Genomic DNA, 22,475 nt, shown 5'->3' on the forward strand with positions numbered 1-22,475 from the left:
TGGATAGTCTGCACTGATTTTGTGGCTGCCCCCTTCGGGGAGGTAGCAGCCATGTCGGCACAAGAGGGGGTGGCTTTGTAATTTGTAGGCGGTGTGGAGGGCGTGGAGGAGCAATCTTTGCTTGTAATGTCCAGGTTATCGACATTGTAACGCTAAATTGCATCATCACTCCGCTCACTTTTACTAGGTAAGCGGATGGCTGCAGGGGGTTAATGTGCAGTTGCGGGGGTGCGGCTAAGTGGAGACTTCTCGGTAGAGAGTGATATGCCATCTGATTTTTTTTTACAGCCATTCCATAGTGAGTAGACAAGTATGATATATGGATTGGAACTGTTTAAACAAGTTCCATAAAATTTGCTTCTCATGTCCTCTTACCCAGTAATGGGAATCTTTAGGTATTATGTCGGAGATGTAACGAAGTTTGGAGAGAGATAAAGTGGAAACAGTATCAACCAATCAGCTCCTAACTGCCAACAGACTGTCTGAACAGGAGCAGATTGGTTGGTTCTTTGGGGCCCATTTATCATCGCATTTTCAATGCGATTTGGGCGTGATATTAGCACCCAGAATCAGATTGCAATATGCGATTTTACCGTGCACTCACATGGACACAGGCTCCAAAAGTAGCCCATCCCTATGATGTGCTCAGTGGGCTGCCAGGGGTGCTGTGCGTACACAGCCCCGCAGACCACACACGCACAGTGCTTTTTCCAGGGAGGTTTCCAGGGGAACCCTCTGCTGGCTGCATATGCAGTGTGTAGCCCATAGGTTAAGGTGCTTAAGGTTGCTTAGAATGTCCATCGATGGTAAGCTTTCACTGGCTTTCAATCACTCTGCATTCAAATCCTCACTGCGACTGCCGTCAGTAATCCATTGGGACGCATGCGCAGTGTGACTTATACCCATTCGCAGAACAAAAAAAAATGGATTTTACTTACAGGTAAATCTATTTCTCGTAGCCCGAAGAGGATGCTGGGGACTCCGTAAGGACCATGGGGAATAGACGGGCTCCGCAGGAGATAGGGCACTTTAAGAAAGCTTTGGATTCTGGGTGTGCACTGGCTCCTCCCTCTATGTCCCTCCTCCAGACCTCAGTTAGAGAAACTGTGCCCAGAGGATATGAACAGTACGAGGAAAGGATTTATGTAACCTAAGGGCGAGATTCATACCAGCCACACCAATCACACCGTATAACTTGTGATAAACTACCCAGTTAACAGTATGAACAAGTAACATAGCCTCGGTTCAAGACCGACCAACTATAACATAACCCTTATGTAAGCAATAACTATATACAAGTCTTGCAGAAGAAGTCCGCACTTGGGACGGGCGCCCAGCATCCTCTACGGACTACAAGAAATAGATTTACTGGTAAGTAAAATCCTATTTTCTCTAACGTTCTAGAGGATGCTGGGGACTCCGTAAGGACCATGGGGATTATACCAAAGCTCCCAAACGGGCGGGAGAGTGCGGATGACTCTGCAGCACCGATTGAGCAAACAGGAGGTCCTCCTCAGCCAGGGTATTAAACTTATAGAACTTTGCAAAGGTGTTTGACCCCGACCAAGTAGCAGCTCGGAACAGTTGTAGTGCCGAGACCCCTCGGGCAGCCGCCCAAGAAGAGCCCACCTTCCTAGTGGAATGGGCCTTAACCGATTTAGGCAATGGCAATCCTGCCGTAGAATGCGCCTGCTGAATCGTGTTACAGATCAAGCGAGCAATTGTCTGCTTTGAAGCCGGAGCGCCAACCTTGTTGGCTGCATACAGAACAAACAGAGCTTCAGTCTTCCTGATCCTAGCTGTTCTGGTCACGTAAATCTTCAAAGCCCTGACCACATCCAGGGACTCGGAGTCCTCCAAGTCCCGTGTAGCCACAGGCATGACAATAGGTTGGTTCATATGAAAAGATGAGACCACCTTGGGCAGAAATTGAGGATGAGTCCTCAACTCTGCCCTATCCACGTGAAAAAATCAGGTATGGGCTTTTATATGATAAAGCCGCTAATTCCGAAACATGCCTTGCAGAAGCTAAGGCCAACAACATGACCACTTTCCAAGTGAGGTATTTGAACTCCACTGTTTTGAGTGGTACAAACCAAGGTGACTTGAGGAAACTTAATACCACGTTAAGATCCCAAGGCGCTACTGGAGGTACAAAGGGAGGCTGAATATGCAGCACTCCCTTCACAAAAGTCTGTACTTCAGGAAGAGAAGCCAATTCTTTTTGAAAGAAAATGGATAAGGCCGAAATTTGGACCTTTATGGACCCTAATTTTAGGCCCAAATTCACTCCCGTTTGAAGGAAGTGAAGCAGACGGCCCAAATGGAACTCCTCCATAGGAGCAGCTCTGGCCTCACACCAAGAAACATATTTCCGCCATATACGGTGATAATGTTTCGATGTCACATCCTTCCTAGCCTTGATCAGGGTAGGAATGACCTCCTCCGGAATCCCTTTTTCAGCTAGGATCCGGGGTTCAACCGCCATACCGTCAAACGCAGCCGTGGTAAGTCTTGGAACAGACAGGGCCCCTGCTGCAGCAGGTCCTGCCTTAGAGGAAGAGGCCACGGATCTTCTGTGAGCAACTCTTGCAGATCCGGATACCAAGTCCTCCTTGGCCAATCTGGAACAATGAGAATTGTTCTGACCCTTCTTAGTCTTATTAATCTCAACACCTTGGGTATGAGAGGCAGAGGAAGAAACACATAGACCGATCTGAACACCCATGGTGTCACCAGAGCGTCTACCGCTACCGCCTGAGGGTCTCTTGACCTGGCGCAATACCTCTTTAGCTTTTTGTTGAGACGGGACGCCATCATGTCTATTTGAGGCAGTCTCCACCGATCCACGATCTGTGTGAATACTTCTTGATGAAGTCCTCACTCTCCCGGATGCAGGTCGTGCCTGCTGAGGAAGTCCGCCTCCCAGTTGTCCACCCCCGGGATGAACACTGCTGATAGTGCGCTTACATGGCCTTCTGCCCAGCGCAGAATCCTGGTCGCCTCTGCCATGGCCACTCTGCTCCTTGTGCCGCCTTGGCGGTTTACATGAGCCACTGCCGTGATATTGTCCGACTGAATCAGAACCGGTTTGTTCTGAAGCCACTCCTCCGCCTGGCGTAGGGTGTTGTAAATGGCCCTTAACTCCAGGACATTGATGTGGAGACAAGTCTCTAGGCTTGACCAGAGACCTTGGAAATTTCTTCCCAGTGCGACAACCCCCAACCGCGGAGGCTCGCGTCCGTGGTCACCAGGATCCAGTCCTGAATGCCGAACCTGCGACCCTCTAGGAAGTGAGCACTGTGCAGCCACCACAGGAGAGATACACTGGCCCTGGAAGACAGGGTGATCCGTTCCTGCATATGTAGATGGGACCCAGACCATTTGTCCAATAGGTCCCATTGGAAAGTCCTCACATGGAACCTGCCAAAGGGGATGGCCTCGTATGAAGCCACCATCTTCCCCAGAACCTTTGTGCAATGATGCACCGAAACCTTTTTTTGGCTTTAAAAGGTTCCTGACTAGGGCTCTGAGCTCCTGAGCCCTCTCCACCGGAAGAAAAACAATTTTTTTGGTCTGTGTCTAGAATCAGGCCCAAAAAGGTCAGACGCATTGCAGGTACTAGCTGGGATTTCGGTAAATTGAGAATCCAGCCGTGCATCTGCAACGTCTTCACGGACAGAGACACGCTGTCCAGCAACTTCTCCCGAGATCTCGCCTTTATAAGGAGATCGTCCAAGTACGGGATAATTGTGACTCCGTGCTTGCGCAGGAGCACCATCATTTCCGCCATTACCTTGGTGAAAAAGACCAAACGGCAACGTCTGAAATTGGTAGTGACAATCCTGTACTGCAAATCTCAGAAACGCCTAGTGAGGGGGGAAACCGGAACATGAAGGTACGCATCCTCTATGTCCAGGGACACCATCCAATCCCCTCCCTCCAGGCTGGCAATGTCCATTCTGAGCGATTCCATTTTGAACTTGAACCTCTTCAAGTACAGGTTCAGGGATTTTAGATTTAGAATGGGTCTGACCGAACCGTCCGGTTTCGGTACCACAAACAGGGATGAATAATAACCCCCTCCTTGCTGGAGATGAGGAACCTTGATTATCACCTGTTGAATGTACAATTTGTGTACTGCCGCTAACACTAGCTCCCTCTCTGACGGGGAAGCCGGCAGAGCCGATTTGAAAAACCGTCGAGGGGGCATGTCTTCGAATTCCAGTCTGTATCCCTGGGAAACAATCTCTATTGCCCAGGGATCCACCTGTGATTGAACCCAGACGTGGCTGAAAAGACGAAGACGTGCCCCTACTTGATCTGACCCCCCCCCCCCCCCCCGGAAAGCCCCAGCGTCATGCTGTGGACTTTGCGGAAGTAGGGGAGGACTTCTGCTCCTGGGAACTGGCTGAGTGCAGCTTTTTTCCCTTGCCTTTACCTCTGGCAACGAAGGACGATCCTCGTACCTTCTTGTTTTTATTGGAACGAAAGGACTGCATTTGATAATGTGCTACCTTCTTAGAATGCTGCGGGGGAACATAAGGTAAAAAATTCAATTTACCGGCCGTAGCAGTAGAGACTAGGTCCGAGAGGCCTTCTCCAAACAACTCCTCCCCCTTGTAAGGCAATGACTCCATATGCCGCTTTAAGTCGGCGTCTCCCGTCCACTGTCGGGTCCACAAAAGCCGCCTAGCAGAAACAGACATAGCGTTTATTCTGGAGCTTAGTAAACAAATGTCTCTCTGAGCATCCCTCATATACAAGGCAGCATCTCTGATATGCTCCATGGTCATTAGAATGGTATCCCTATCTAAGGTGTCCATCTCCGTAGATAAGGAGTCTGCCCATGCCACGACAGCACTACAAACCCAGGCCGACGCCATGGCCGGCCTAACTATAGTTCCTGAATGTGTGTAAATGTGCTTCATGGTAATTTCCTGCTTGCGATCAGCAGGATCCTTGAGGGAAGCAGTATCCGGAGAAGGCAGTGCCACCTTCTTGGATAAGTGTGTCAGCGCCTTGTCTACTTTAGGCACAGATTCCCATCGTATCCGATCCTTCTGTGGAAAAGGATACGCCATGAGAATCCTTTTGGGAACATGGAGTCTCCTATCCGGAGATTCCCAAGCCTTTTCGCATAATTCGCTTAGCTCAAATGAGGACGGAAACGTGACCTAAGGCTTTTTCCCTTTATACATGTGAACCCTCGTGTCAGGGACAGGGAGTTTCTCCGTGATATGCAAAACCTCTTTTATGGCAATAATCATGTACCTAATACCTTTTGCCACCTTCGACTGTAATTTTGCATCCTCATAGTCGACACTAGAGTCAGTATCTGTGTCGGTATCTGTGTCAGAGACCTGGGATATGGGGCGCTTTTGAGACCCTGAAGGTCCTGGCACCACAGGGACAGGCACGGACTGGCTACCTGACTGATCCCTAGCTTCAGCCTTGTCTAATCTTTTATGCAGGAGATTTACATTTGCATTCAAGACATTCAGCATATCCACCCAGTCCGGTGTCGGCGTTGCCGACGGCGACCTGACATTCAAGCACTCCCCCTCCACATTAAGTGAGCCTTCCTCATCAAACATGTCGACACACACGTACCGACACACTGCACACACCCAGGGAAACTTTTTCTGAAGACAGTATCCCCTGAAAGGCCCTTTGGAGAGACAGAGAGAGAGCATGCCAGCACACACCCCAGCGCAACAACCTGGAGACAAACACAGAATGCTTTTCCCCAGCAGCGCTGTATTATACTTTATCCGCCAATTATGTACCCCCCCCGCCCCTCTCTTTTTAAACTCCCTTCACCGTGTGTAAGCAGGGGAGAGTCCGGGGAGCTTCCTCTCAGCGTTCTGTGGAGAGAGAAATGGCGCTGGTGAGTGCTGAGGGAGAAGCCCCGCCCCCTCGGCGGCGGGATTCTGTCCCGCTCAAAATCGTGTAAAATGGCAGGGGCTCAATTATATACATGTACAGTGCCCAGCTGTACATGTATATACCTATTTGCCATCTAAGAGGTGTTATTATTGCTGTCCAGGGTGCCCCCCCCCCCTGCGCCCTGCACCCATACAGTGACCGGAGTGTGTGAGGTGATGTGGAGCAATGACGCACAGCTGCAGTGCTGTGCGTTACCTCTGTGAAGCTGAAGGCTTCTGCCGCCTGAGACGTCTTCTTGCTTCTGTTCTTCTGGCTCTGTGAGGAGAACGGCGGTGTGGCTCCGGGGGTGGACGCCCAGGACGAACCTGTGTTCACCCCCTCTGAAGCTAATGGTGTCCAGTAGCCGAGGAAGAAGATCCTATCAGTTAAGTAGGTCTGCCCCTCTCTCCTCAGTCCCTCGATGCAGGGAGCCTGTTGCCAGCAGTGCTCCCTGTGAAAAAAGTAAAAATCCAAACAAAAATGCTTTCTGTAGCAAAGAACTCAAGAGAGCTCCCTGCAGTGCGCCCTTCATCCTCTGGGCACAGTGTAAAACTGAGGTCTGGAGGAGGGACATAGAGGGAGGAGCCAGTGCACACCCAGAATCCAAAGCTTTCTTAAAGTGCCCTATCTCCTGCGGAGCCCGTCTATTCCCCATGGTCCTTACGGAGTCCCCAGCATCCTCTAGGACGTTAGAGAAACATGGTCCGACTTGTGCATTGCGTTCGCTTTGCATCCACCTCTGGCCCTAAGACATGTATTTTCAAACTGCTTAAAATGATGTTGCTTTTTTCTTTATAGATTTATATTTTGCTTATTTGCTTTGTATGCTATGTCACTACCTGTACTGGCATGTAAAATTCTCAAAATAAAGCCTTTAAATAACAAACATGCAATGTGTGAAACAAAATAGACTTGTGGTATAATCCTGTGGAGAAAGACAGTATTATAGCAGTAACAGTGCATGACACATGTTGTATTTCTTTATATAGTGTATGAAAGCTTAGTGATTGTATAGCTTTCCTTGGGCAAATAATAGTTTCCCTAGATATTTGACATTATTTCATCCTTGCAGAACATAGGAGCCTTTTCATAAAAGGAAATAAAGTTTCCCAAACTTAATAAACTTCAGCTTTTCAGCAAATATCATGAAATTAGTTATGTTGGTTTAAAGCGCATTGGCCTTATTATTATGATCATTTTACAAAGTAAATATGCTTTAAAATAAGATTATCATGAATTCAGCCTCACAGTGTTGTGAGCATAAATTTATTCCTATGAATATTGCTCCCCCTTGTGGGCACATTGGATGGTGCAGCTGATGTACTTAAACTTCCATTAGTAGTCAATGCTATGACAATGACTTTAAACTTCAATTATATTTCTATGTTTTTTTTCTTTACGGTTTTCAATAAAAGAGGCGCCAGTTCAAGCCACCCCACTAAAGTGAAATCCACAGGGGGGAATTCCTCATGTGTAAGGCATTCCAGTCTAAGTTCTATAGAGGCATGACTGGGTAGTGAATTTATGATGACACCCCACTCGTATACACCAAAGGAAGAGATGCAATAAATCCTAAGAATAACATGGAATCTTTCAGAGTGTTTTGTAATATTGTTTGGCACTAAAGAGTGATGTTTTGGTTTTGTTAATTTAAAGTAAAAAGTATTTGCTAAAACTCTCTATATAATGTCGGGTCAATGACAAGGAACATTTGCAGCTATTTATATAAGCAGTTGGCTGTGAATTCATTTCAATACTACATACAACTTTATTAGACACATTCTACAGTTCAGATCATTCCTGGGGCTCACTTTTTGTACTTTCTGTGCTCATGTTCCCAGGATTCTTTAGATCTTGCAGATTTACCCGGCAAGACCAAGGATAATACGGTTACAGAAAGTTCTTTCATAAGCAGCCAGCTACACTGAGGCTTCACAGAGATCCAGGCCAAAAGGCAGAGGGCCTAACGCAGCTATTCATACCACAATTTTGTTTGCAACTTCAAATGGAAGATAGCAAAATGTGCACCTCTAGTTTGTCTTACTTAGGTAATGCCAATATATTTGCAATATCAAAAAGAGGCTCAAATGTTATCTTTGCAAAATGTTGCACCATCTTAAATTTGAGACTCAGACTTACACATTCTGATGGTCCTTACTACCTTATGTTCAGAAATGGATAAATGAACGGAAGGGTTACAAGTATACCACATGGATATAATTAAATATTGTACTTTTTTTTATTGCCAGCAGTTTTCTAAATGCAATAAAAAATTGCACATATGCCAACAAAATACTAAAGCATGCAGTAAAATGAATACTGGTGACACGCATGTAGTAGGCTCAGGCTGATCCATATTGATAGCTGCTAATAAACAGTGCTGCACCCTTAGATATTTTGCTACACGGGCAGTTCCAGGGATTGCAAATACCTTAAGAATACATGGTGTCCTATAGCAGTAAGCAGAGAAAAATCTAAATATCAGCATTGTTGCGGTAACTGTTCTTTCAACGTGTTCACCCAAAGAAGGGTCAAACTGGAACTGGGATTAGCAACTTGCAGTGTTAAAATTACCAGTTCTACATCGAATCACCAAAAGGTGACATGCTAATCAATAAGGTCAAATAACACTGCATTTATTCATCTATACTAGTAGACAGTCACAGATGTACATAAAATAAGGATCCATGAGCTTAGTGAAAGCAGGTCTTATTAGCAACTTGTATACAGAGTTATCATGAGTTGAAAGTACCACCACCATACGCGTTTCTTTGTCCCATAGAAAATGTCTTCATAGTAAAAAGTTCATATCCCCAAACCAATGAGGCTCAAAATGTATGCAGTTATACTCCACAGTTATGTATTTGAGCTCTACTACTACTTAGTATGTGCTACCTACTGTAATATATATTTCCTACCTCACCCGCCTTCTGCAGGACAGTCCCAATCCTGTGCCAACTCTTGGGAAATTTGGGTGTCAATATGGGGAGCAGGTGGTGTGTGCTTAGGGAGGAGGGAGTAGGAGCTGCCTAGTACTTCGGAAGCATTGGGCATGGCCACAGTGTGGAGTGACCACGTTCCTCGACCACTTTGCAGAATCTTGCCCACTGTGTACTGCATTGTTAAACAAATATAAAAAAAGACCCCTGCATTGCCATGTGCACCAGAAGCAGATAAGCAAGACATATCTCCCAACATTCCCAGCACTTGGAATAAAAGTACAAAGGTCACGATGCCAAGATTGTGAGATTAGACACTATCCCACCTACTGTAACTTGTTACCGCTTGGAGATATGCTGTAGCATCCCGGAAAGTCTGGTATGCCTCTGAATAAACTCGTTCTGCACACATTCCATCTCATTTATATATTGTAATCCATAAAAGAAAATGTCTTTGTGAATCTGCCATGTATGAATGCAAACAAGTTTTTCCAAACCTGTAGCAGCAATAAACACATTTTCCCTGCCCAGGTACTCCTGTCAGATTCCATAACAGTCATACTGGCAAGACAATCAAAGCATTGTCCTATGTACAGGCTGTAAATGGCACCCATCAGACATCCAGTAAAAGACCACAGGCAGTATTCTTTAGCACGTGTTATCTAGATAGTCTTTTTAACAGCCTTAGATTGCATGCAGATGCCGATGGAGACCAGCTTATTGTAGCGCATGACGAACCAAAGCACCTTTACAGTTTTGCTTAGATATTCCAAGATAGTCAACAGCTAAACTAATAGATCTGTCATAAAATAACACAGGTTCTTAACCTAATCCTTATCTATCAGCTTTCCATGCAGGGAACTCTAATCCCTCAGTATTTGGAATGTGTAAAGAGGAACTCTTTGCACTACAACTAGTGCGGAAAGCTGAGAAAATGTACATAAGGTCCACTGCTCCCCCATAAGCAGCTGAAATGTAAAACATACACACACCCTCCGACTGTACCTTTTTGGCAGGTACAGTAGCTTTTTTTATGGTCTGTACCTATTTTTGGCTCTCCAAACTGCCATTGAAAGTATAGGAAAAGGGGTGTGGTCACGGCACTTTACCGGTGGCCACGCCCCCTTTTTGTATTTGTACCAATTTTTATGTGTAAATTGTTGGAGGGTATGCATTCACCATGATTTCTCTTACGTCCTAGAGGATGCTGGGGACTCCGTAAGGACCATGGGGATAGACGGGCTCCGCAGGAGACATGGGCACTTTAAGAAAGACTTTAGATCTGGTGTGCACTGGCTCCTCCCTCTATGCCCCTCCTCCAGACCTCAGTTTGATACTTTGCCCAGAGGAGATGGGTGCACTACAGGGAGCTCTCCTGAGCTTTCTGACAGAAAGTATATTTGTTAGGTTGTTTTTTTTCAGGGAGCCTGCTGGCAACAGACTCCCTGCATCGAGGGACTGAGGGGTGAGAAGCAGACCTACTTCTGTGAGTTTCAAGGCTCTGCTTCTTAGGCTACTGGACACCATTAGCTCCAGAGGGAGTCAGAACACAGGTCTCACCCTGGAGTTCGTCCCGAAGCCGCGCCGCCGTCCTCCTCACAGAGCCGGAAGATAGAAGCCGGGTGAGTATGAGAAGAAAAGAAGACTTCAGAGGCGGCAGAAGACTTCATGATCTTCACTGAGGTAACGCACAGCAGTGCAGCTGTGCGCCATTGCTCCCACACACCTCACACACGGCAGTCACTGTAAGGGTGCAGGGGGGGCGCCCTGGGCAGCAATATAAACCTCATTTCTGGCAAAAGAGATATATATACAGTAGTGATGTGCACCGGAAATTTCTCTGACGTCCCAAGTGGATGCTGGGGACTCCGTAAGGACCATGGGGAATAGCGGCTCCGCAGGAGACAGGGCACAAAAGTAAAAGCTTTAGGATCAGGTGGTGTGCACTGGCTCCTCCCCCTATGACCCTCCTCCAAGCCTCAGTTAGGTTTTTGTGCCCGGCCGAGAAGGGTGCAATCTAGGTGGCTCTCCTAAAGAGCTGCTTAGAGTAAAAGTTTTGTTAGGTTTTTTTATTTTCAGTGAGTCCTGCTGGCAACAGGCTCACTGCAACGAGGGACTTAGGGGAGAAGAAGTGAACTCACCTGCGTGCAGGATGGATTGGCTTCTTAGGCTACTGGACACTAGCTCCAGAGGGACGATCACAGGTACAGCCTGGATGGGTCACCGGAGCCGCGCCGCCGACCCCCTTGCAGATGCTGAAGAGAGAAGAGGTCCAGAAATCGGCGGCTGAAGACTTCCCAGTCTTCTTAAGGTAGCGCACAGCACGGCAGCTGGGCGCCATTGCTCTCAGCACACTTCACACCAATGGTCACTGAGGGTGCAGGGCGCTGGGGGGGGCGCCCTGGGCAGCAATGAAAGTACCTATGCTGGCTAAAAATACATCACATATAGCCTCTGGGGCTATATGGATGTATTTAACCCCTGCCAGGTTGTCAGAAAAACGGGAGAAGAAGCCCGCCGAAAAGGGGGCGGGGCCTATTCTCCTCAGCACACAGCGCCATTTTCCTACACAGCTCCGCTGCTAGGAAGGCTCCCAGGCTCTCCCCTGCACTGCACTACAGAAACAGGGTTAAAACAGAGAGGGGGGGCATTTTGTGTGGCGATATTATAATATATTAAGATGCTATAAGGGAAAACACTTATATAAGGTTGTCCCTGTATAATTATAGCGTTTTGGTGTGTGCTGGCAAACTCTCCCTCTGTCTCCCCAAAGGGCTAGTGGGGTCCTGTCCTCTATCAGAGCATTCCCTGTGTGTGTGCTGTGTGTCGGTACGTGTGTGTCGACATGTATGAGGACGATGTTGGTGAGGAGGCGGAGCAATTGCCTGTAATGGTGATGTCACTCTCTAGGGAGTCGACACCGGAATGGATGGCTTATTTAGGGAATTACGTGATAATGTCAACACGCTGCAAGGTCGGTTGACGACATGAGACGGCCGGCAAACCAATTAGTACCTGTCCAGGCGTCTCAAACACCGTCAGGGGCTTTAAAACGCCCATTACCTCAGTCGGTCGACACAGACACAGACACGGACACTGACTCCAGTGTCGACGGTGAAGAAACAAACGTATTTTCCATTAGGGCCACACGTTACATGTTAAGGGCAATGAAGGAGGTGTTACATATTTCTGATACTACAAGTACCACAAAAAAGGGTATTATGTGGGGTGTGAAAAAACTACCTGTAGTTTTTCCTGAATCAGATAAACTAAATGAAGTGTGTGATGATGCGTGGGTTTCCCCCGATAGAAAATTATTGGCGTTATACCCTTTCCCGCCAGAAGTTAGGGCGCGTTGGGAAACACCCCCTAGGGTGGATAAGGCGCTCACACGCTTATCAAAACAAGTGGCGTTACCGTCTCCAGATACGGCCGCCCTCAAGGAGCCAGCTGATAGGAGGCTGGAAAATATCCTAAAAAGTATATACACACATACTGGTGTTATACTGCGACCAGCGATCGCCTCAGCCTGGATGTGCAGCGCTGGGGTGGCTTGGTCGGATTCCCTGACTGAAAATATTGATACCCTTGACAGGGACAGTATTTTATTGACTATAGAGCATTTAAAAGATGCATTTCTATATATGCGAGATGCACAGAGGGATATTTGCACTCTGGCACCAAGAGTAAGTGCGATGTCCATGTCTGCCAGAAGATGTTTATGGACACGACAGTGGTCAGGTGATGCAGATTCCAAACGGCACATGGAAGTATTGCCGTATAAAGGGGAGGAGTTATTTGGGGTCGGTCCATCGGACCTGGTGGCCACGGCAACAGCTGGAAAATCCACCTTTTTTACCCCAAGTCACATCTCAGCAGAAAAAGACACCGTCTTTTCAGCCTCAGTCCTTTCGTCCCCATAAGGGCAAGCGGGCAAAAGGCCAGTCATATCTGCCCAGGGGTAGAGGAAAGGGAAGACGACTGCAGCAGGCAGCTCCTTCCCAGGAACAGAAGCCCTCCACCGCTTCTGCCAAGTCCTCAGCATGACGCTGGGGCCGTACAAGCGGACTCAGGTGCGGTGGGGGGTCGTCTCAAGAGTTTCAGCGCGCAGTGGGCTCACTCGCAAGTGGACCCCTGGATCCTACAAGTAGTATCCCAGGGGTACAGATTGGAAGTTCGAGACGTCTCCCCCTCGCAGGTTCCTGAAGTCTGCTTTACCAACGTCTCCCTCCGACAGGGAGGCAGTATCGGAAACAATTCACAAGCTGTATTCCCAGCAGGTGATAATCAAAGTACCCCTCCTACAACAAGGAAAGGGGTATTATTCCACACTATTTGTGGTACTGAAGCCAGACGGCTCGGTGAGACCTATTCTAAATCTGAAATCTTTGAACACTTACATACAAAGGTTCAAATCAAGATGGAGTCACTCAGAGCAGTGATAGCGAACCAGGAAGAAGGGGACTATATGGTGTCCCTGGACATCAAGGATGCTTACCTCCATGTCCCAATTTGCCCTTCTCACCAAGGGTACCTCAGGTTCGTGGTACAGAACTGTCACTATCAGTTTCAGACGCTGCCGTTTGGATTGTCCACGGCACCCCGGGTCTTTACCAAGGTAATGGCCGAAATGATGATTCTTCTTCAAAGAAAAGGCGTCTTAATTATCCCTTACTTGGACGATCTCCTGATAAGGGCAAGGTCCAGAGAACAGTTGGAGGTCGGAGTAGCACTATCTCAAGTAGTTCTACGACAGCACGGGTGGATTCTAAATATTCCAAAATCGCAGCTGATTCCGACGACACGTCTGCTGTTCCTAGGGATGATTCTGGACACAGTCCAGAAAAAGGTGTTTCTCCCGGAGGAGAAAGCCAGGGAGTTATCCGAGCTAGTTAGGAACCTCCTAGAACCAGGCCAAGTGTCAGTGCATCAATGCACAAGAGTCCTGTGAAAAATGGTGGCTTCTTAGAAAGCGATTCCATTCGGCAGATTTCACGCAAGAATTTTTCAGTGGGATCTGCTGGACGAATGGTCCGGATCGCATCTTCAGATGCATCAGCGGATAATCCTGTCTCCAAGGACAAGGGTGTCTCTTCTGTGGTGGCTGCAGAGTGCTCATCTACTAGAGGGCAGCAGATTCGGCATTCAGGACTGGGTCCTGGTGACCACGGATGCCAGCCTGAGAGGCTGGGGAGCAGTCACACAGGGAAGAAATTTCCAAGGAGTGTGGTCAAGTCTGGAGACTTCTCTCCACATAAATATACTGGAGCTAAGGGCAATTTACAATGCTCTGAGCCTAGGAAGACCTCTGCTTCAAAGTCAACCGGTGCTGATCCAGTCGGACAACATCACGGCAGTCGCCCACGTAAACAGACAGGGCGGCACAAGAAGCAGGAGGGCAATGGCAGCAAGGATTCTTCGCTGGGCGAAAAATCATGTGATAACACTGTCAGCGGTGTTCATTCCGGGAGTGGACAACTGGGAAGCAGACTTCCTCAGCAGGCACGACCTCCACCCGGGAGAGTGGGGACTTCATCTGGAAGTCTTCCACATGATTGTGAACCGTTGGGAAAGACCAAAGGTGGACATGATGGCGTCCCGTCTGAACAAAAAACTGGACAGGTATTGCGCCAGGTCAAGAGACCCTCAGGCAATAGCAGGGACGCTCTGGTAACACCGTGGGTGTACCAGTCGGTGTATGTGTTCCCTCCTCTGCCTCTCATACCCAAGGTACTGAGAATTATAAGACGGAGAGGAGTAAGAACTATACTCGTGGCTCCGGATTGGCCAAGAAGGACTTGGTACCCGGAACTTCAAGAGATACTAAGAAGGGACTTGCTTCAGCAAGGATCATGTCTGTTCCAAGTCTTACCGTGGCTGCGTTTGACGGCATGGCGGTTGAACGCCGGATCCTAAGGGAAAAAGGCATTCCGGAAGAGGTCATCCCTACCCTGGTCAGAGCCAGGAAGGAGGTGACCGCACAACATTATCACCACATTTGGCGAAAATATGTTGCATGGTGTGAGGCCAGGAAGGCCCCACGGAGGAATTTCAACTCGGTCGATTCCTGCATTTCCTGCAAACAGGAGTGTCTATGGGCCTCAAATTGGGGTCCATTAAGGTTCAAATTTCGGCCATGTCGATTTTCTTCCAGAAAGAATTGGCTTCAGTTCCTGAAGTCCAGAAGTTTGTCAAGGGAGTACTGCATATACAACCCCCTTTTGTGCCTCCAGTGGCACTGTGGGATCTCAACGTAGTTCTGGGATTCCTCAAATCACATTGGTTTAAACCGCTCAAATCTATGGATTTGAAATATCTCACATGGAAAGTGACCATGCTGTTGGCCCTGGCCTCGGCCAGGCGAGTGTCAGAATTGGCGGCTTTGTCTCACAAAAGCCCATATCTGATTGTCCATTCGGACAGGGCAGAGCTGCGGACTCGTCCCCAGTTTCTCCCTAAGGTGGTGTCAGCGTTTCACCTGAACCAGCTTATTGTGGTACCTGCGGCTACTAGGGACTTGGAGGACTCCAAGTTGCTAGATGTTGTCAGGGCCCTGAAAATATATGTTTCCAGGACGGCTGGAGTCAGGAAAACTGACTTGCTGTTATCCTGTATGCACCCAACAAACTGGGTGCTCTTGCTTCTAAGCAGACGATTGCTAGTTGGATGTGTAGTACAATTCAGCTTGCACATTCTGTGGCAGGCCTGCCACAGCCAAAATATGTAAATGCCCATTCCACAAGGAAGGTGGGCTCATCTTGGGCAGCTGCCCGAGGGGTCTCGGCTTTACAACTTTGCCGAGCTGCTACTTGGTCAGGGGCAAACACGTTTGCAAAATTCTACAAATTTGATACCCTTGCTGAGGAGGACCTGGAGTTCTCTCATTCGGTGCTGCAGAGTCAGAGCTTTGGTATAATCCCCATGGTCCTTACGGAGTCCCCAGCATCCACTTAGGACGTCAGAGAAAATAAGAATTTACTTACTGATAATTCTATTTGTACATAGTTATTGTTAACTAAAACGGGTTATTATTGTTGTGAGCCATCTTTTCAGAGGCTCCGCTGTTATCATGCTGTTAACTGGGTTCAGATCACAGGTTGTACAGTGTGATTGGTGTGGCTGGTATGAGTCTTACCCGGGATTCAAAATCCTTCCTTATTGTGTACGCTCGTCCGGGCACAGTATCCTAACTGAGGCTTGGAGGAGGGTCATAGGGGGAGGAGCCAGTGCACACCACCTGATCCTAAAGCTTTTACTTTTGTGCCCTGTCTCCTGCGGAGCCGCTATTCCCCATGGTCCTTACGGAGTCCCCAGCATCCACTACGGACTACGAGAAATAGAATTATCGGTAAGTAAATTCTTATTTTTTCGGGTTTTGTGTTTTGGTTTTGGATTCGGTTCCGCGGCCGTGTTTTGGATTCGGACGCATTTTGGCAAAACCTCCCTGAAAATTTTTTGTCGGATTCGGGTGTGTTTTGGATTCTGGTGTTTTTTTACAAAAACCCCTCAAAAACAGCTTAAATCACAGAATTTGGGGGTCATTTTGATCCCATAGTATTATTAACCTCAATATGATTATTTCCACTCATTTTCAGTCTATTATCAACATCCCACACCTCACAATATTATTTTTAGTCCTAAAATTTGCACCAAGGTCGCTGGATGACTAAGCTAAGCGACCCAAGTGGCCGACACAAACACCTGGCCCATCTAGGAGTGGCACTGCAGTGTCAGACAGGATGGCACTTCAAAAAAATAGTCCCCAAACAGCACATGATGCAAAGAAAAAAAGAGGCGCAATGAGGTAGCTGTGTGACTAAGCTAAGCGACCCAAGTGGCCGACACAAACACCTGGCCCATCTAGGAGTGGCACTGCAGTGTCAGACAGGATGGCACTTCAAAAAAATAGTCCCCAAACAGCACATGATGCAAAGAAAAAAAGAGGTGCACCAAGCTCGCTGGATGGCTAAGCTAAGCGACACAAGTGGCCGACACAAACACCTGGCCCATCTAGGAGTGGCACTGTAGTGTCAGGCAGGATGGCACTTCAAAAAAATAGTCCCCAAACAGCATATGATGCAAAGAAAAAAAGAGGCGCAATTAGGTAGCTGTGTGACTAAGCTAAGCGACCCAAGTGGCCGATACAAACACCTGGCCCATCTAGGAGTGGCACTGCAGTTTTCTAGCGAGAGGATGAGTGCTTCCATCCTCATGTGAAGCTGAACCACTAGCCATGAACATAGGCCAGGGTCTCAGCCGTTCCTTGCCACTCCGTGTCGTAAATGGCATATTGGCAAGTTTACGCTTCTCCTCAGACGCTTTTGATTTTTGGGTCATTTTACTGAACTTTTGTGTTTTGGATTTTACATGCTCTCTACTATGACATTGGGCATCGGCCTTGGCAGATGACGTTGATGGCATTTCATCGTCTCGACCATGACTAGTGGCAGCAGCTTCAGCACGAGGTGGAAGTGGATCTTGATCTTTCCCTATTTTACTCTCCACATTTTTGTTCTCCATTTTTTAATGTATGGAATTATATGCCAGTATCAATAGCAATGGCCTACTACTATATATACTGCGCACAACTGAAATGCACCACAGGTATGGATGGATAGTATACTTGACGACACAGAGGTAGGCAGAGCAGAGGCGTCACCAGGTGTGGTGACACCCGGTGCGCACCCCTGATGTACTGCCGCGATCGCGGCAAAAAGGGGGCGTGGCCTTACAGCTAGGGGGCGTGGCTTCGCGGGGATACCGGGATCGTCACTCTGGGGGCGTGCCCAGCATCTCCGGAGATGCTGGGCTTCCCCCAGAGACGGTCTCAGTGTGCGGTCGGCTCCTCTGCTATGACAGGAGCCGGGTGCTGTAGCGGAATTTCACACTGCAGCACCTGGCTCCTGTCACTGCGGAGGAGCTGACATTTGGTGTCACCCCCTCCAGGTGTCACACCCGGGTGCGGGCCGCACCCCCCGCACCCGCCTTGTGACGCCACTGAGGCAGAGCAGTGGCCTACTGTACCGTACTGCTATATATTATATACTGGTGGTCAGCAAACTGTGCAAAACTTAAATGCACCACAGGTATGGATGGATAGTATACTTGACGACACAGAGGTAGGTAGAGCAGTGGCCTACTGTACCGTAATGCTTTATATTATATACTGGTGGTCAGCAAACTGTGCAAAACTTAAATGCACCACAGGTATGGATGGATAGTATACTTGACGACACAGAGGTAGGTAGAGCAGTGGCCTACTGTACCGTACTGCTATATATTATATACTGGTGGTCAGCAAACTGTGCAAAACTTAAATGCACCACAGGTATGGATGGATAGTAAACTTGACGACACAGAGGTAGGTAGAGCAGTGGCCTACTGTACCGTACTGCTATATATTATATACTGGTGGTCAGCAAACTGTGCAAAACTTAAATGCACCACAGGTATGGATGGATAGTATACTTGACGACACAGAGGTAGGTAGAGCAGTGGCCTACTGTACCGTACTGCTATATATTATATACTGGTGGTCAGCAAACTGTGCAAAACTTAAATGCACCACAGGTATGGATGGATAGTATACTTGAGGACACAGAGGTAGGTAGAGCAGTGGCCTACTTTACCGTACTGCTATATATTATATACTGGTGATCAGCAAACTGTGCAAAACTGAAATGCACCACAGGTATGGATGGATAGTATACTTGACGACACAGAGGTAGGTAGAGCAGTGGCCTTCTGTACCGTACTCCTATATATTATATACTGGTGGTCAGCAAAATTATGCACTGTACTCCTACTATATACTGCAATGCAGCACAGATATGGAGCGTTTTTCAGGCAGAGAACGTATAATACTGGTGGTCACTGGTCAGCAAAACTCTGCACTGTACTCCTCCTATATAATATACTGGTGGTCCCCAGTCCCCACAATAAAGCAGAGTGAGCACAGATATACTAGGGAGGGGCCTTAGACTGCACACCTATAGCTGCCAGTAATGTGAGGTGCTACCTACTGAGACTTGTAGTTCTACAGAAGAAAAAAGGGGGTTGTTGTAGGTGCACTGTCTCTAGCATTACTGATATCATATAGCTTAGCATATAATAAATAGTGGAGTTTAGTTATGAATTGATCAATGCATGAAGCTGCAGCCCCGCGGCAAGGGACTCCACTGTGCTGCAGTACCTAACACTATAGGGGTTCAAACCTAGGGCACGGGACCCCCAAAAAAACCACAGCCAAGCAACCCCAGGGCATCGCAGGGAATAATTATGTGTAGTGAGAAGGATTAAGGGATAGGTGAGAAAAAAGGGTGTTATGGGGTGAATTAATATAAGTGAAAAAAATGTGTAACATGTATAATAAACAAACGGTGAAAGTGTCAAATTAAATGTAATGCTGCGATGCCCTGTTGTCGCCCAGCCACGGCAGTCCAGGAGGCCCCGTACCCCAGGAGCCACCCCATTTCTGACCTATTGTTCTGAATAATTGGACTTACCTAGAATTGTGCCATATTCACAAGTGCAGTCATGCTAGGTACCCTAGTTAAAATAAATGAGGGTCAGGTGCGGGTGGGTGCAAGTCTAAGAATGAAGGTGTCTCACTCCTTCAGGTGTGTCTATACAAAACACTTTTAGTTTGCTAAGGAGGGGCCTTAGACTGCACACCTATAGCTGCCAGTAATGTGAGGTGCTACCTACTGAGACTTGTAGCTCTACATCGCAGGGAATAATTATGTGTAGTGAGAAGGATTAAGGGATAGGTGAGAAAAAAAGGGTGTTATGGGGTGAATTACTTATATTAATTCACCCCATAACACCCTTTTTTTTCTCACCTATCCCTTAATCCTTCTCACTACACATAATTATTCCCTGCGATGCCCTGGGGTTGCTTGGCTGTGGTTTTTTGGGGGGTCCCGTGCCCTAGGTTTGAACCCCTATAGTGTTAGGTACTGCAGCAGAGTGGAGTCCCTTGCCGCGGGGCTGCAGCTTCATGCATTGATCAATTCATAACTAAACTCCACTATTTATTATATTCTAAGCTATATGATATCAGTAATGCTAGAGACAGTGCACCTACAACACCCCCCTTTTTTCTTCTGTAGAACTACAAGTCTCAGTAGGTAGCACCTCACATTACTGGCAGCTATAGGTGTGCAGTCTAAGGCCTCTCCCTAGCAAACTAAAAGTGTTTTGTATAGACACACCTGAAGGAGTGAGACACCTTCATTCTTAAGGTGGGTACACACTAGTAGATATATCTGCAGATCAATTGATCTGCAGATATATCTATGTACGGATCGGGCAGTGTGCTATGCATACACACTGCCCGATCCGTCGGGGGACTGACGTCATGAACTGGGCGGACGCCCGCCCAGTTCACCTGTCAATCACCGCCGGCCGCCGCAGCATGTGTACGGGCGGTCGGACGACCGCCCCGTACACACACAGCGACACGCCAATATATCGTTAGACATATTGGCCGTCGGCTGTGCTGCGCAACCGACGCGATACGTCTGTGAACGACGGAGTTCACAGACGTATCGCCCGTACACACTGACCGACGGTCCCGCAATGTATCGGCCGTTCAAGAGAACGGCCGATATGTCGACCAGTGTGTACGGGCCTTTAGACTTGCACCCACCCGCACCTGACCCTCATTTATTTTAACTAGGGTACCTAGCATGACTGCACTTGTGAATATGGCACAATTCTAGGTAAGTCCAATTATTCAGAACAATAGGTCAGAAATGGGGTGGCTCCTGGGGTACGGGGCCTCCTGGACTGCCGTGGCTGGGCGACAACAGGGCATCGCAGCATTACATTTAATTTGGCACTTTCACCGTTTGTTTATTATACATGTTACACATTTTTTTCACTTATATTAATTCACCCCATAACACACTTTTTTTCTCACCTATCCCTTAATCCTTCTCACTACACATAATTATTCCCTGCGATGCCCTGGGGCTGCTTGGCTGTGGTTTTTTTGGGGGTCCCGTGCCCTAGGTTTGAACCCCTATAGTGTTAGGTACTGCAGCAGAGTGGAGTCCCTTGCCGCGGGGCTGCAGCTTCATGGATTGATCAATTCATAACTAAACTCCACTATTTATTATATGCTAAGCTGTATGATATCAGTAATGCTAGAGACAGTGCACCTACAACCCCCCCCCCCCTTTTTTTCTTCTGTAGAACTACAAGTCTCAGTAGGTAGCACCTCACATTACTGGCAGCTATAGGTGTGCAGTCTAAGGCCCCTCCCTAGCAAACTAAAAGTGTTTTGTATAGACACACCTGAAGGAGTAAGACACCTTCATTCTTAGACTTGCACCCACCCGCACCTGACCCTCATTTATTTTAACTAGGGTACCTAGCATGACTGCACTTGTGAATATGGCACAATTCTAGGTAAGTCCAATTATTCAGAACAATAGGTCAGAAATGGGGTGGCTCCTGGGGTACGGGGCCTCCTGGACTGCCGTGGCTGGGCGACAACAGGGCATCGCAGCATTACATTTAATTTGGCACTTTCACCGTTTGTTTATTATACATGTTACACATTTTTTTCACTTATATTAATTCACCCCATAACACACTTTTTTTCTCACCTATCCCTTAATCCTTCTCACTACACATAATTATTCCCTGCGATGCCCTGGGGTTGCTTGGATGTGTTTTTTTGGGGGGTCCCGTGCCCTAGGTTTGAACCCCTATAGTGTTAGGTACTGCAGCAGAGTGGAGTCCCTTGCCGCGGGGCTGCAGCTTCATGCATTGATCAATTCATAACTAAACTCCACTATTTATTATATGCTAAGCTATATGATATCAGTAATGCTAGAGACAGTGCACCTACAACACCCCCCTTTTTTCTTCTGAGCACAGATATACGCAGCACACTGAACACAGATATGGAGCGTTTTTCAGGCAGACAAAGTATACTGGTGGTCACTGGTCAGCAAAACTCTGCACTGTACTCCTCCTATATAATATACTGGTGGTCCCCAGTCCCCACAATAAAGCAGTGTGAGCACAGATATATGCTGCACACTGAGCACAGATATGGAGCGTTTTTCAGGCAGACAACGTATAATACTGGTGGTCACTGGTCAGCAAAACTCTGCACTGTACTCCTCCTATATAATATACTGGTGGTCCCCAGTACCCACAATAAAGCAGTGTGAGCACAGATATATGCAGCACACTGAGCACAGATATGGAGCGTTTTTCAGGCAGACAACGTATACTGGTGGTCACTGGTCAGCAAAACTCTGCACTGTACTCCTCCTATATAATACTGCTGGTCCCCAGTCCCCACAATAAAGCAGTGTGAGCACAGATATATGCAGCACACTGAGCACAGATATGGAGCGTTTTTCAGGCAGACAACATATAATACTGGTGGTCACTGGTCAGCAAAACTCTGCACTGTACTCCTCCTATAATACTGCTGGTCCCCAGAATAAAGATATGCAGCCCCCTGAAACAAAGTGAGAGGACGCCAGCCACGTCCTCTCACTATCATTTCCAATGCACGAGTGAAAAATGGCGGCGACGCGCGGCTCCTTATATAGAATCCGAATCTCGCGAGAATCCGACAGCGGG

Source organism: Pseudophryne corroboree, chromosome 5 (genome assembly GCF_028390025.1).
Source record: "Pseudophryne corroboree isolate aPseCor3 chromosome 5, aPseCor3.hap2, whole genome shotgun sequence".
Taxonomy (NCBI): Eukaryota; Metazoa; Chordata; class Amphibia; order Anura; family Myobatrachidae; genus Pseudophryne; species Pseudophryne corroboree.